Raw genomic sequence first — 15,586 nt, forward strand, 5'->3', positions numbered from 1 at the left:
TTGGAGTCTTCTTTAGAATCTTGCTGTTTGCTCTCTGGGTGAACTTGTTTAAATGGCCAGACCTGAGCGGTCTTTACTGTTGCAGTAGTTGTGAACTTCCTCCACTTGAAGACTATTTTCCAAACAATGGATTGGCAGATTTCAAACTCTTTCAAGACTCAAAAACTGTTACTGTCTTCTGTCTTAAGACATCAGAGAGCTCTTTCAAATGTATCTAGTTGTTTACTCTCACTCCAACAGTCGGGAGCACACAAATCTATATGTCACAGGTTTGAACAAGACAACACTCATTCAAATTGCTAAGAAATGTTCTCAACTTGTGCATTTGATGTCATATGCTTTTTGTCATTTTATGCTTTTTAAGTTGTAATGAATTTTGGAATGCCCTAATTTATTCAACCCAACAAAATGCCTTTTTTTACATATAGAACATTTCAAAATGTCTTTTCTTCTGCTTTTGTTCTTCTTTTCTATTACTTAAATTGTTCAGCAATTTTTAAATTAATATTAAATATTTATATGTCCAAACATGTTAGAAAAACATACAGCCCATTGTGGGGTGTGCAATTTTTATTTTACAACTGTATTTTGTATTAAGACTGGATGAAAGGAGAAGGATCAGAAAATAATCACTCAACATCTACAATGTGAGTTTTCCTCATCTCTCTTAGAACTGTGGTTGTCAGTGAATTGGTTTCTTACAAAGCAAGGACCTTAACTGTAAAGCCACAATAAAAGTAGAAGAGAATGATTCCTCCAATATTCTTGTTGATATTTAATGGCTCTCACTAGTGTTTTCCCCCTAAAACTGTATACTTACATCCCACAGAGTGACAAAATAAGACCTGTGGGAATATTTCCTGCTATGAAAATTTTGACATATATTTTTTACTGTTGGTAAATTATTTCCAGTTAAATATAATTTAAATTATTTGTAATTATTACCACATCTTTACAATCCCATTTTCTTAACCACCATATCTTGGTAATAACTAAATATAGCCCATACAGTGTGTTACAAACTGCATAATAAATTTATGTTAATACAACAAAATATTAACTAATAACCTTTATTTGACAGTATAAATGGTTAAAATACACACAGATATATTTAGAAGACAAACCAAATAATTTATGTCCGTTATAAACATAAAACAGCATTTCTAAATACTGACCAATTTTTGTTTACGTTATGTGACTTCTTTAGAGCATTCCTAAAAAGGTTCAATGTCACTGTGTCAAAGCCGTTTTTGCTTCCACTATTAAATGATGAATGTAGTAAGCATTCCCTCCCTCTGACCCCTCAGTCTGTCTCTCTCCGTTGCAGGCAGTTAGATAGATAGTGAGCATTTCCCCCCTGAGCTAAAGCTTGTTCAAGCTGTTGGCTAGCCCATCACTTACCATTGAAAATCGCACACACAGAACGGTGAGAACGGTCACATAAATGCATATCCCAGAAGGGATGCACGTTAATGTAGAAATGCACAAATTGTGTGTGTGCTTCCATGCACACACACCTGTATTTTGTAGATAGGTGAGAGATAGATTGGATGTGTCCTGTGGCATTTAGAGGGAGGTGTCGGGACAGACAGCTCCTTAAAGGGACAGTCATTACAGAGATATATGGATGCGGAAAGACAAGTAGGACAGAGAGGATAGAATGGGACAGTGAGAGACAGAGCAAAAATGTGGGTTGAGAAATATGAAGTTAAAGGATTCACACATGCATACCCTGCTATTTTTCCATCACTTCAGAAGGCTTTAGGGGGATGTCTTTTTTTTTTTTTATACAAAGCCTAGAACTGCTACAAGTATTGTCTGAAGCAGAGGCTTCATCTCTGTCTGCTTGCTGATCTTCTCTGTGCTGCAGCTATTAGGAGGACTGCTTTCACCTGCTCCTTCCCAGCCAGCTCCCTAATCATGGCTCACCAGCTCCACCCGTTCACCTGCCTTTATAAGCAGCACTCTGGCAGACAAACAGTGCCAGATTATCGAAAACCTTGTGTGAGTAAATGTCCAGCGTTCCTTCATTCCCTGCCTGCCTGCCTGATTCTGATCTCGTTTATGGCCCCTGGATTTCTCTGCTCTGCTCACGTTGGAAATTCTCTTGGCTTCTGATTTCTGGATATCGACCTTGCTTCTGCCTCCTGACTACCGCTCTCTGCCTAACCTCTGGATCCGTCTGCCTAAATCGGCCTCCCCGTTCATGACCTTGCTTCTATGCCCTGACCGAAGGACGATTCAAACATCTCCCTCGGATCCTGTCGCCTGACTCTGGTTCCCCGGCTTTGACCCAGTTTCTGTCCCCTGACTACTGCACTCAGTTTTTGATCCTGTTCTCCCTGAGCGTGAAGCAGTTAGAAGCTTACAGTTTTTGAAGCAGGACAAGCAAAGTGTGACACAATACATTATAGACTTCCACTTACTCACTACTGATAATCAGTGGAATCAGGAGGCTCTCATGGATGTGTTTATGCAAGGTCTGAAAGATGAACTTGCTATCTGTGATTATCCCGAATCTCTGAAGGGGTTAGAAGATTTAGCCAGCCGCACTGACCTCCGTCTTACAGAATGAAGAAGAGAGAAAAGCCATAGGGAGGCTCAGTCTGTTCCCAGAGGGGTAGCTCCTCATCCGCTTGATGGAAACAATCCCATTTCTCCTGATTGTTCCTCTGATCCTGAACCTATGTACTGCTCAGATCACTGAGAGCATCAATTTATCCACTGGGGTTAACCATCACAAGGAAATGACCTTCATCATTATTCAGTCTCCTCAACTGCCCATTGTTCTGGGGGCTACCTGGTTGAAGAAACAAAATCCTCATATTGACTGGCACTATCTTGGGTTGGTCTAAGACATGTTCTGCTTCTTGTTTACTTTCTGCCTGTTCTTCACCTGAGATCGTCAGCTCCATAAAGGAGACCTACCCGGACCTGGCTAAGGTCCCTTCCGAATACCATGATTTAAATGACGTGTTTAATAAGTCTCAAGCCTCTGCACTTCCTCCTCACTGGCCCTATGATTGTGCCATTGATCTTCTCCCAGGTACATCACCCCATAGAGGGCGCCTTTATTCTCTGTCTGTTCCTGAGATGCTCTATGTAGTGGACTCTTTAAAGGCTGGCATCATTTCTCTTTCATTCTCCCCTGCCGGAGCTAGATTATTTTTGAAGGGCAATGGACGGATCTCTCAGACTACAGAGGTCTTAATGACATAACGGTAAATAATCGTTATCCACTACCCCTAATGAAGTCTGCTTTCGATCTTATCCAGGGGGCGATACAAAAACTGTATCTTCGGAATGCCTATCATCATGTCCGCATCAGAGAGGGACGAATCGAAGACAGCATTCAACACCCCTAATGGGCATTATGAATTACTGGTCATGACATTTGGTCTGACCAACTCTCCAGCAGTTTTCCAAGCGTTGGTTGACAATGTACTAAGAGACATGGTGGGGCAATATGTGTTTGTTTAACTTGATGACATTTTGATCTTCTCACACTCTCTAGAGTACCACAAGCTCCATGTCTGGTCTGTTCTCCTTCATCTCCTCCAGAATCACCTTTTTGTTAAGGCAGAGAAATGTGACTTTCACACCAACACTATCTCGTTTTTGGATGTGTTATTTCCCCAAACCAAGTAACCATGGAAACGCTAAGACCACAGCTGTTTCTGAATGGCCCACGCCTTCTGACCGCAAACAATTGCAAAGGTTCCTGGGTTTTGCTAATTTCGCCTCATCCGTAATTAGGGCCAGGCTGCTTCTCCTCTCCATGCACTAACTTCATCTAAAGCTCGTTTTGAGTGGAACGACAAGGCCGAGAAGACGTTCACCAAATTAAAGACTTTACCACAGCACTTGCTCTCTGCACCCCGACCCTGAAAGAGAATACACTGTGGAGTTCGATGCCTCAAATACCGGGGTAGGTGCTATTCTCAGCCAAAGATCCCCTGATGGTTGTGATCACCTATGTGCCTTCTTTTCAAGGACCCTATCAACAGCCCAATGAAACTATGACGTGGGGGATGGTGAACTGCTCGCTGTCAAGCTCGCCTTGGAGGAGTGGAGGCACTGGCTAGAAGGGGCAAAAGAACCATTCATAGTTTGGACAGACCACAAGAATTTGGAGTACCTCAAGTCAGCTAAGTGACTTAATACCAGACAAGCCAGGTGGGCTCTTTTATTGAACGTTTTAACTTCCCGGGAACAAGAATGTTAAGCCTGATGCGCTTTCCCGTATTCATGAAAAGTCTGATTCTGTGACCAGACTTTATCCTCCTGGATTCTGTAAGACTCTCTGTCACGATGCTGGATCTGGAGAGAGAAGTCAGAGACGCCATCCAAGACCATCCGCCTCTGGATTCATGCCCAGGAGACTGCCTGTTTGTACCTGACCACCTGATCCAAAAGGTACTTCTGTTCTGCCATAAGTCTCATCTGTTTTGTCATCCAGGAATCAACAAGATGATCTTCGGTCAAGGACCACTGGTCTTTCCCCTTTTAACATCACTCATCCAGCCACCACTGTTCACCCTCTAAGAAAGGGAGGCCAAGGTCCCGTCTGCTCATGCTGCTGTCATGAGGTGCCAACACGTATGGAGGAAAGCCAGAAGAACTATGTCTGATATGTCAGAGGTGCAATCCAGGGCTGCTAATTGTCGACGTACTCCGGCACTGGCACCAGCATACCAAGTTGGTCACAAAGTATGGCTTTCCACCAACGATACTCCATTGCGGGTGGAAAGCAAGAAACCTGCACCTCGCTTTATTGGACCTTTCACAATATCCAAAGTGGTGAACCTGGTGGCAGTTCGTCTTTAGTTGCCCCGCTCCATGAGAATCCATCCTCGTGTCCCGGGTCAAGCCCTATGTCACGTCCCAGCTGGAACCCTCCTCTGGGCCCCCTCCACCCACTCGGCTCCTTGATGGCGAGCCTGTCTACAAGGACATTGACCTTGCTTCTGCCTCCCGACTACCGGTCTCTGCCTAACCCCTGGATCCGTCTGCCTGAATCTGCCTTCCCGTTCATGACCTTGCTTCTGTGCCCTGACCGATGATTAAAGCCTCTCCCTCGGATGCTGTTGCCTGACTGTACTTCCCCAGCTTTGACCCAGTCTGTGTCCCCTGACTACCACACTCTGCTCACTCAGTGGGAGTACAAACCTGAAAGCCCGTGTGACGTTGTCCTGCTGTCACTGGATCATAATACTGAGGAGCCAAAATTCAGTTTCCTTATCTCTAACCTGAAAAGGTTAGTGCCTTTTAATCTGAGTTTGTCACTATTCTCAGTACTCTGCTCAGCCACTAACCTCTTTCTGCCCTTAGAGGTTCCTGAGTCTGCCTCTGTTGGTTTCCTGCCAATCATCTTCCAGAGCTTTCAATATATCTTTTGAATCTTACCTGCTGTGTCCAGCTAAAATTTCAGGTCCTCTAAGTTGTCCGTTACAGTAAATGTCTTTCTTAATGTCCATTCTACCAATTTCTCTTTACAACAGCTTTTTACTCATTCCTGTTTCCTACCCTTTCTCCGTAGTCATTTTATGTTGTTTAAAACATTTTTGTAATTTAATGTACATTATCATTTTATACTCAAGTTTAATAAAAGTCTAATCTACAACATGCAAATTACCTTCAATAAATCTCTATTCTATGTATTAGTCATTCCTACTTTGCTCTGTCCTTGAGGCATCACTATGGGAGGGTATTGGCCATGGAGACAATCCCCTACGCTGAATCTCCCATCTGGCATATAATCACAAGACTTTTTATTCCGTCATTGTGTCTCCACTTGGATTAAGCCAGTAAACTCACATTGTTGTGGCATATTGATTGTTAGTAAAATGTACTGGGTTTAGGCTCTGTAATCTGTATGTAGTGAGATTACCTACCTGTTGATTATTACTTTGTCAATTATTCAAAGAAAAAAAACACAACTTTAGAGTATTATATCAGAACAGACACACAAATACAACCACCCAATGTATAAATGTAGACTATTACACAGCCAAGCATGGTTTTGTTGAGTATTAAAGCTTTTGTCTGCATAATATGTCTGTTCTCTAGAACTTTTATAATGTTTTGCCTCTCTTGTTTGGCAATTAGTAAAAATCAATAAAAACAGCCTGAGCAGCTGAGTATGGTCTGTATGCACTGTGTGGTATATTGTCTGTAGTTATATAGCTCTCTTTTATTCATTAAAACCAGCAAACAACCACACAAGAAAATCCACAGGCTTTTATGTTTCTCACACATTCAGAAATATGTTTATTAATAATGTAACTGATGACAAACTCTCATATGTGCTTGCATGAGTATGGCCTTGTGATCCAGGGCTAATGTTGTTTATTTCTAAAGGTTTGTCCTATGATTTGTATTTTTGAAAAGTAACGTATTAGAAATAACATGAGAGATGTATTCTGTGCTTCTTGTGAAGTCAAACGACAAAACAATATGAGCAGTTAAATTTTTTGAAATGTTTTAAAATGTAAAAACTAAATTTGGCTGTTCAGTACAAAGGAAATGGTGCATTTGTGAGTTCTTCTATAACTACTTAAGGTCAGAAATTACATGGAAATTGATGTTTAGACAAAATAATTGCAAGTGGAGTCAAGCACATTCAGGATCCAGATAATTATGGAACAGCAGCAGCAATAGGTAGTATACAGTGAAGATTAAAAAAAAAGTGCGTCGTCTGTGAATAAAAAGATTTCATTAGTTTTAATGTATAAATACTCTGGTCTTTATCAGGTTCTGAAATGATTCAATCTAACGTTTAGAGTGTATAAAAATCACACACACCATCTCCAAATCCCTGAAAACCAGCAAAGTCTGTAAAAACCATAGAAATAAAAAAGGAGCACTTTTTTATACTGTGACTATAACATGAAGTGTTTATTCAAGTGCGCATTCAATAAATATATATATTCACCACTTCTTGGTATTTTGATGGATGTGTCTGTTTAGTCTATGGGCTTTGTGGACATTGTGTCATGTCCCATGGGTTTTGTTTTTTGTGTATGAATCTGGGTGTTTTGCCTTTATTCATATATTGCATTTGTAGTCCCCTGGAGCTTTAATCCCTCATCTAACTACAGATATAAATGCTAATATCTTTAAGATGTGTAGTCATATGGCGACTTTACTTATAAGGTTCCCACTGCTTTGCCACACTTTACATAAATGTATACATGCAAGATTTTTTTATGGTCTAGCTATATGTGTTATGTACTGTTATGCTATGTTATGTAGCAATTCTGCTATTCAGCTATAACTGTGTTCATTCCTATTTGAATCATCCAATAGATCCACAGGGAGGGATGGGGACATGAGTGTGTTGTGTCATGAAATGTTATGTTAGAAGTGTTCATCTTGGGTGTAAGCATGCAAATGTTCTAAATCAGGGCATTTAAATATTACTATTTGTCTTTCCCATCTCCCCAACTTTTCTGTCCCATGTCAACATAATCGTGTGCCTATGTGCAGGATGACTGTAAAGTTGCTGCCACAATGCTTGTTATCTTGCTATCTTTGTTGGGGTAGTGAAAAGAACATCAGGTGTGTTTAAAATAAAGAATATCAGAGGTTTTTTTACAATATAAAGTCCTGTCACATCATTGAAAAACTTGTGTCTTTTTTGATGCACTCCCAGTCTGAACTGTGCATTTGTATTAGGATCAAGTGTGTTTTCAGCATTCTGGTGTTTTAGCATGGGGAATATTATTTTGGGTGTGAAGTCACTGTCTAGTTTTTTTATGTTTAAGGATCAACCGATCATCTGGGAGTGAAATTTCCATGCATTATGAGTGCCTCCAACTAGTCAGATAGGTTTTAGCTAAATTTATCACAAGGTAGGTTATACAGTACGTTTCGCTTTTGTTTCAAGCCTCCAGTATGTAAAGGTGAGTAAACAATCTGCATAGGGTAGTGTGACATTAAAAAAACAAAACATTATTGGGTCATAGCTATGGTATTTGAGCTGCATCATGGATCAGTTCTGAAGTAGTGGTACTATGTATGGTAATCATGGAGTATGAGAGCTATGTTGCTCATGCTGTGGAAATGTTTGTCAAGCAAGACTGACTTATAAAGTATCATTGTGAATGCTAAACACGCAAATATTACTGCCACCTTATGGTAGTGTCAATATTACTTTTTAAAACAATAGTTGAGCTAAGTATATTAATCATTTAATGACTATTAGGACTTTTAGCATTTACTGTACATCACATGTTGATAGTATTTGGATCATAGTTTATCCATATCTGTAAGAATTGAAGCTGCAAGGAGCAGTAAAGCATGTTAATATTAACAAATATGTGAACAGAAAAACAATGTTTCATGGCGAGCTGATTTACAGCAGAATGATATTTCATAAAAATGGTCTATATTTATGCAATTCCCTTGGCCCATTGAGGGTACAGGCTATAATGGTCAAGTGACAGACAGTGATTAATTGATATGTCAAGCCTGTGGGTGTTCATGCCTGTGCATGTATTTTAAGGTCACTACATGGTTTTTTAAATTGAATTCTTGTATTTCTGCCTTGAAGGATAATGGAGAGCACAACAGAGCAGAGAAAAAAACATTGTTCTAACTTTCTCTGTGCTCGAGCCTTTATGTATCATTATACCTGTCAATCCCTTCTCATTTCTTTTAATTTACCTCTTGGGTAGGGACTGCAAGCGTTACCAGAACCAGAATAATCTTAAGAGATGCACAACTATGTTTCTGTATTCCCCAATGAGCAAATGACCAAATGGCTGCAGTAAAGGTTGGTAAAAGGGTTGCTCCGAAGCACTATAATTACTGTAGATGTTGAGATGATCTTCTGATATATTTGAAAAGTGTCAAATGCACATGCAACTAGAAACGGGTACATGGAGACAGTTAATCTGAGTGACAGATTTAGACAGGGGACATATCATGCTTTTAAATCCCTCTTTTTCACATTTAAAACATTCATTTGTAGTCTATAAAAAGTGGAACTATAAAGCTTTGGTCTGAATTTCTTGTTATTGTAGCTCCACAGGCCCCTCTTTCACCACTGTTCTGAGGTGCGTCTGAGAGCAACTCTTTTTGGTACGGTCTCTTTAATGCTACTAAGACACTTCATACCCGTTCAGCCATTTTTGTAGTTTGATAACAGATACAATTATCTAGTGGCACAGGAACAGGGCATAAACAGCAAAAAGAATAAAAACTGTTAAAGTAATAATAATATTCAAAACACGCAGTACGGTTATATCCTCAATGATAAAAGAGAAGGAAGTGATCCCTTAATTAGATCAAGCATTTCAGCAAATCTTTCTTGATACTATTGGACGTTGCTGAAGGAACTCATCTTTGAAATGCTTCACACTGACAAAGAGGAATTTCCCCACTGATGTGGGAATGTTTCCATGAAATATAAAATTGAACCAGGCACTATGAAGAGGTTCTGATGCTGGGGGATGGTGTAATAAATTGTGTGGGTTAATACACCCAACAGTTGAACCAAACTTATCCTCTTGCAGCGTAGGCATATTTGAGCTTGGACTACAAAATCACAGCGAGAAATAAAAATGGTGAATATGTGAAATTGACCAAATGGAAGTCCATGACCTTATTTAGCTGTTCCGCAGCAAATTCCATTGCGTAACAGTTGGAAAAACGTAATATAGAGAATATAAGAGAATATAGAAAACTGGACAGACTGAAAAACATGAACCAAACAGAATATAAAACTATCCCCACAACACCTGCAGAGAGTAAATTTAACTTTTCTGCACTCCTACAGACACCAAGTATACAACAAAATGTATAAAGGCTAAAAACGTTTTGCATGATACGTCCCATTTAAAACAGCAGAACCAAGATGATTTTAGTTTCCTGTAACAGTAATATCTCTCAAGCTAAACCTAGTCAGAATTCCAGCTCTAGGCACTGTGATGCAACACGACCAAGAGGTGAGGTGGAAACTAGTACCTGTTGGTGGATTTTACACGTTTCATGAACAATTCAAACTGTTTGATAATTATGCTAAACTCCCAAGCTTTCCTACATACTTTCTTAATTCTAACAGCAAAATTCTTTGTCTATGATCTAAAATAAAAACTAAACAGAAAAACAAATGACTCACAAAATTACAATTACATTAATTAATACTGACAAGCAAAGATTTATTTGTCCACTGCTGTGCCTGTCATAACCATTAAATTACTGGCTTTTTCTAACGTATGCTGATATTTTTGCTAGCCTCAGTATTGTCTTGTGTTTATATGTGTTAAATTTTTCACAACACTCTAACCAGACCTAAATTAGCTTAAGTAAGGCAATGATACAAAATGATCAATTATTTGCTTTATAATATTAAAATCTGTGAAAGAAAAGCAAAAAAGACAATCAACAACAAAAACAGAGAATAGATGTATTTTTTACCATTGGGGGTTGTTTCCTAATTACAATGCCCTTGATAGATGCCATTGAATGTCATTACTTTCTTCAATCCTTGCCATACAAAGAACAAGTGAATTTTGTGGTTTTTTTTAACCCCTTAAAAACCAGTTTTGCCATTTAGGTATAATCATTTAGATGTTTATAAAGTCAAATATGTGAGATGTGCTTATGTTTTAAATTCATTTTACCAATGCAAATGTACTCAGCCCTCTTGAGTCAATACAAAACGATCTTTGGCTACCATTACAGCTACAAGTGTATTGTTTTGCACATGTAGAGACTTAAATTGATGCCCTTTTTATTTTTAGCAAAATAGCCCTGGCTCAGTCAAGTAGGATGATCAGCATCTGGAAACAACAATGTATGTGTTATTACAGACTTGCAATTGATGTTGGACTTAGACTTTGCCTAGAACACTCTAAGATATAATCATGTCTTGATTATTTGTCCTGTAGTACGTGATCCTCCACGCCAGTCTCAAGTCTATGCAACCTCTAACAGATGTTCTTGTAGAAATGCCCTGTATTCAGCTCTATATATTTTTTTCATTAACACTCTTCTCATAATATAGATGCCTTTGCTGCATTAAGGACAATAGAAGGGTATTAGTGTTGATGGTTATGTTTTTTCTTGTTTTAGAAAGTACAAAATTCATAATCCCACACTGTGAAAGGAAGGTATAAAAATAGCAAGATTAACAAAGTGTGAACACCTCCAACTCTTACTTTTTATATAAAAGAGGAGCAGGATAACAGGAATGTCATGTGAATGAGTCACACTAGCTACATCTCCGCCGTTAGTGTTATGCAACACTAAAAGGAATAATTTCTCTTTCATCCCACGTCAACACACAGAGTACTGATGAGTGCATTCTTCAAAGTAAAAACTTCCCATTAGTGGAGCTTCATCAGGATATCTCCATATAATGAAAAAAAACAATCCACTTTGCCAAAAAACTCCAGAGACATGGTGGGAGGTTAGAGGAGTCAATCAAGAAATTGTTGTGTGGACAGATGTCACACGCTTATAAAAAATAAACAAGCTTTATAAAAGCTTACAGGATGTGCAAGTTCACACACTAATTATCTCTCCATTTTAAAAGGTAAAGGTGGAATTTTGGATAAAAACAAGTATATTCATGAAGACATTTTAGTGTTTTGAAGGGTCACTTGTGGCTTGTATTATGATGAAGTTGTTACTGATTAGCTGGCATCATTTCTGAGAAAAGACTGCTATGCTTGCCCAAATATTGCAGAAAAGGTCTCATACAGTTTCAAATTTTCTAGATAAAGCATTCAATGCTGGGTGCAGATCAGTGAGCAGAAAAGACACTAGATAATCTTTTCCTGATTTTTTTGTATCTTTTTGTCTCCTTGTTGACCTGGCTGTTCCTACTTATTTTCAATCCCAAACTGTCCTCTCTTGACATCCCCTTTTCCCCATTCCCTTTGTGTTTTTCTGCCTCTCTGTATGTATTGCCAGTCAGTGTATCCATCCCGAGGGACAGTGGGTTGGCTCTGTGGATGATGATCTTTCCCCTGAGGAAGAAAATCAGCTTAAAACCTGGGTGACAACCCTTGAAGTACCGTTTGAGTGTGTTTGTGTGTACTGTATGTGCTGTACATGCACTGTAAACCCAGATTTTGTTTGAACTCAAAAAGACTTAGTTCATATTACTTAAACAGGTCTAATTTACTGACATTACTTGTTTCTTTTGATTAAGCTGAATTTTTTATGTCCTTTTTTAGTGTAATTATGTTTTTAAGTACAATCAATTGTTTGTACTTAAACACATTGAGTTAGTATTACTTAAATATCTGTAATTTCTTTATATTAATTAATATTTCTGAGTAAACTGCACTTTTTGATGGCGTAGCTTATTGTAATTATGTGTTTGAGCTCAAACAACTCAATATCATCAAGTTTTGCCTTTCACGTCACCCACATGCCCGCAAAAAATCCAGTTTAGACCGGTTTTGAGCGAGTGGAGCGGGAGGAGCTGGCATTGAGGAGCTCTGAAGGTTTTGGGGACAGAACAGAGACAAAGAATTCAGCGGTTTTGATATTTTCGGCAAGTGAAGTTTTAACAAACAAGTCATTCGACGGACATTTGAAGCACTGAGTGAAAGAACCAAATTCAGCCTCAAAACTGTAAGTTGGAACTCTTCACTGTTTTGCTACTTATCTAATGTTAGCTTGTCAGCTAACCTGTTCGGTTGGAAAGGCAATTTCAACTACTAATCTTCAGAAGCTTTACACTGTTAGCTAACTGCAATTTTACTTAGTTCACGTAATTTTAACCAGAAAAATGGAGTGGAAGTGTAAATATTGTGGTTTTATTTGTGGGAAGAGGGCGCAGCTATTTAAACACTACCGCCTAAAACATGGAAGCTACACAAGGACAGTACCATTACCTTGTTTGCATCAGGATTGTCTGTGTACATTCAAGTCCTTAAACAGCATTAAAGCACACATATCGCGTGTTCACTCTAAAACTAATGAGGAACAACCAGGACAACAATATGAAGCTGTAAAAGTCTGCTGTCAATTGTGTGAGTTCACTGAGCCCTGCTCTGAAGCTGAATTTTTCAGCCACCTCCGAAGCAGACACTTGAAAGTTAACCAAAAGGTTCAGTGTCCGTATGCAGGCTGTATATTTGAGAGCAGTGTGTATTCAACTTTCAATGCACATAAAATTAAGCACATAGAGAGGACAACTTGAAGATGTTCAAGAAAGAAATAGTTATTGTTGAAATACGTGATGAAAATAGAGTGTGGTTTTCCAAATGAGCAAATGCCAATTGAACACATGGGGGAGATAGATGATGCCACTGAAGAAACTTGTGAGATAGATCTTCAGGATTTTAAAACGCAGCTAGAGCACAACTTAGCTTTTTGAAGATGCAGACTATCCTCCATGTACCTGATTGCTCTGTACAAGAAGTTATCAAACAGCTTTGTGATATACATTATTTGTCAGAGCCACTTCTGCATCACAAGGTGAAGATGATTCTCAAGAAATATGATTCTGAGATAGATGAGTCAGTTGTGAAACAAGTGAGCATTGCTGTTTCTGAGACCAATGTTATGACAACATTTTGCGGCAAAGATGGCTCCTTAGCAACAACCAAAAAGAGAGCATCCTATGTGTCTAAAGAATTTCCCCTGGTGATGCCTGTAGAGTATGTAGTTGACAAAGATAAGAAATCAGTTGTATATGTTCCTATACAGCAAATGCTGCAGAAGTTGCTGAGCAGGACAGATGTGTTGGACAAAGCAATGTCTGAAGAGATACATGTTCCAAATGAATATAAATCTCATATAGATGGTGCATACTTCAGAGAAAATTGTATTCTTACTATTGATGAGTTCACAATTGCCATTGGGCTGTATATTGATGACTTTGAAGTTGCCAATCCGTTAGGAACATCGAAGAAGAAGCATAAGATGTGTGCTGTCTACTGGGTAATTGCCAATATGCCAGCAAAATATAGAGCATCACTCAACTCTATTTAACTTGCTCTTATATGCAACACAACCACTGTAAAATAATTTGGTTATGCTAAAGTCCTGGACCCACTTATACATGATCTTATGTCACTAGAAAAGGATGGTGTTTACATAGAGGCCTTGGGTGCAAGTGTGAAAGGAACTGTTTTGTATGTAGCTGCTGACAACCTAAGTGCTCATGCAGTGGCAGGATTCTATGAGAGCTTCTCTGTTGATAAGTTCTGCAGATTCTGTATGGCAAGTAGAAGTGAAACTCAAGAACAAGAGGTCCGCTCTGGTGCCTTTGAACTCAGAGACAAAGACAGGCACGATAGACAAGTGCAGGAAGTTATGGAAGACCCAGAACTCGGTAGAACATATGGTGTGAAAAAAGAGTGCCCTTTTACTGCAAAATTGGAGCACTTTCATGTTGTTAAAGGTTACCCTCCTGACCTCATGCATGATCTCCTGGAGGGCATAGTCCCCATGGAGTTGTCTTTGTGCCTTTCATATCTGATTTCCAAGGGATATTTTAGTCTAGGAACACTGAATCAGGCTATCAGGTCCTTTACATACACATTTACGGACAAAACTGATAGACCACAGCCTATTACGATGGGCTTTTCCACAAAATGCACAATCGGGGGAAATGCACATGAGAACTGGTGCCTAATTAGGCTTCTACCATTTTTCGTTGTTGAGTGTATTCCTCCAGGGGAAAAGGCATGGGACGTTCTCATGCTTGTCAAAGATATTGTGGAGTTAGTAGTTGCTCCCAAGTTTACCGAAGAGACACTGTACTTCCTGGAGTGCAAGATAGCCAAGCACAGAGAATTACTGCAGTCTACTTTCCCAGAGTTTAGATTACGACCAAAACACCACTACATTGAACACTACCCTTTGCTCATTAAGGCATTTGGTCCACTGTGTGATGTCTGGACTATGCGCTTTGAGGGCAAGCACAAATTTTTTAAAAAGGTTATCCGTGATGCTCAGAACTACAGGAATGTAGCCCTTACACTTGCTGTGAAACACCAGAGAGCAGTCAGCTATCATTTGGACTCATGTTCATTTTTCAAACCTTCAATCGAGATGGAAAAAGTCACTACTGTCTCTGTCTCATCTTTTCCTGAGAATGTTGAGAGGATACTAAGTCAGAAAATCCAAAAGCCAGCAGCAGTTCTTGTAGCATCGTCCATTTGTGTGGATGGAGTTACATACAAGGCAGATATGGTAGTCTCTTCTGGATCCTGCTCAGGTCTCCCTGAATTTAGGCAGATCACAAAGATAGTTGCAATTCATACAGAAATATTGTTTGTCTGCAGAGTAATGAGTGCATGGTACCACAAGCACCTTAGATCATACGAAGTTTGCTACTCCGATATAACCACGCCTCTGTGTGTGGTTCCATTGTCAGAGCTTAATGATGTTTTCCCCCTGTCAGTATACAGAATAGGTGGAAAACTAATGGTAACTCTCAAACGTTTTATTCTGTGCTGAACAATATCTCTCTTTATCATCAGATGGCAGTGCAACAGAGAATGCTTGTAAGAGTTATCATCACTGAAGCAGACATACGGAAGGTGGAGCTGACAACAAAGCCTGATACAGTCGACCTTTTGATTAGGTCACTTAAAGATGTTCTTCAATTAAACTA

General features: G+C 39.2%; 1 protein-coding gene across 1 annotated transcript in view; it reads right to left on the reverse strand.

Annotated features, from left to right (window-relative positions):
- Window positions 1-15,586, reverse strand: part of csmd3b (CUB and Sushi multiple domains 3b) — a 642,003-nt gene that overhangs the window by 472,642 nt on the left and 153,775 nt on the right. The window lies entirely within an intron of this gene.

The sequence above is a fragment of the Girardinichthys multiradiatus genome, chromosome 13 (genome assembly GCF_021462225.1).
Source record: "Girardinichthys multiradiatus isolate DD_20200921_A chromosome 13, DD_fGirMul_XY1, whole genome shotgun sequence".
Lineage (NCBI taxonomy): Eukaryota > Metazoa > Chordata > Actinopteri > Cyprinodontiformes > Goodeidae > Girardinichthys > Girardinichthys multiradiatus.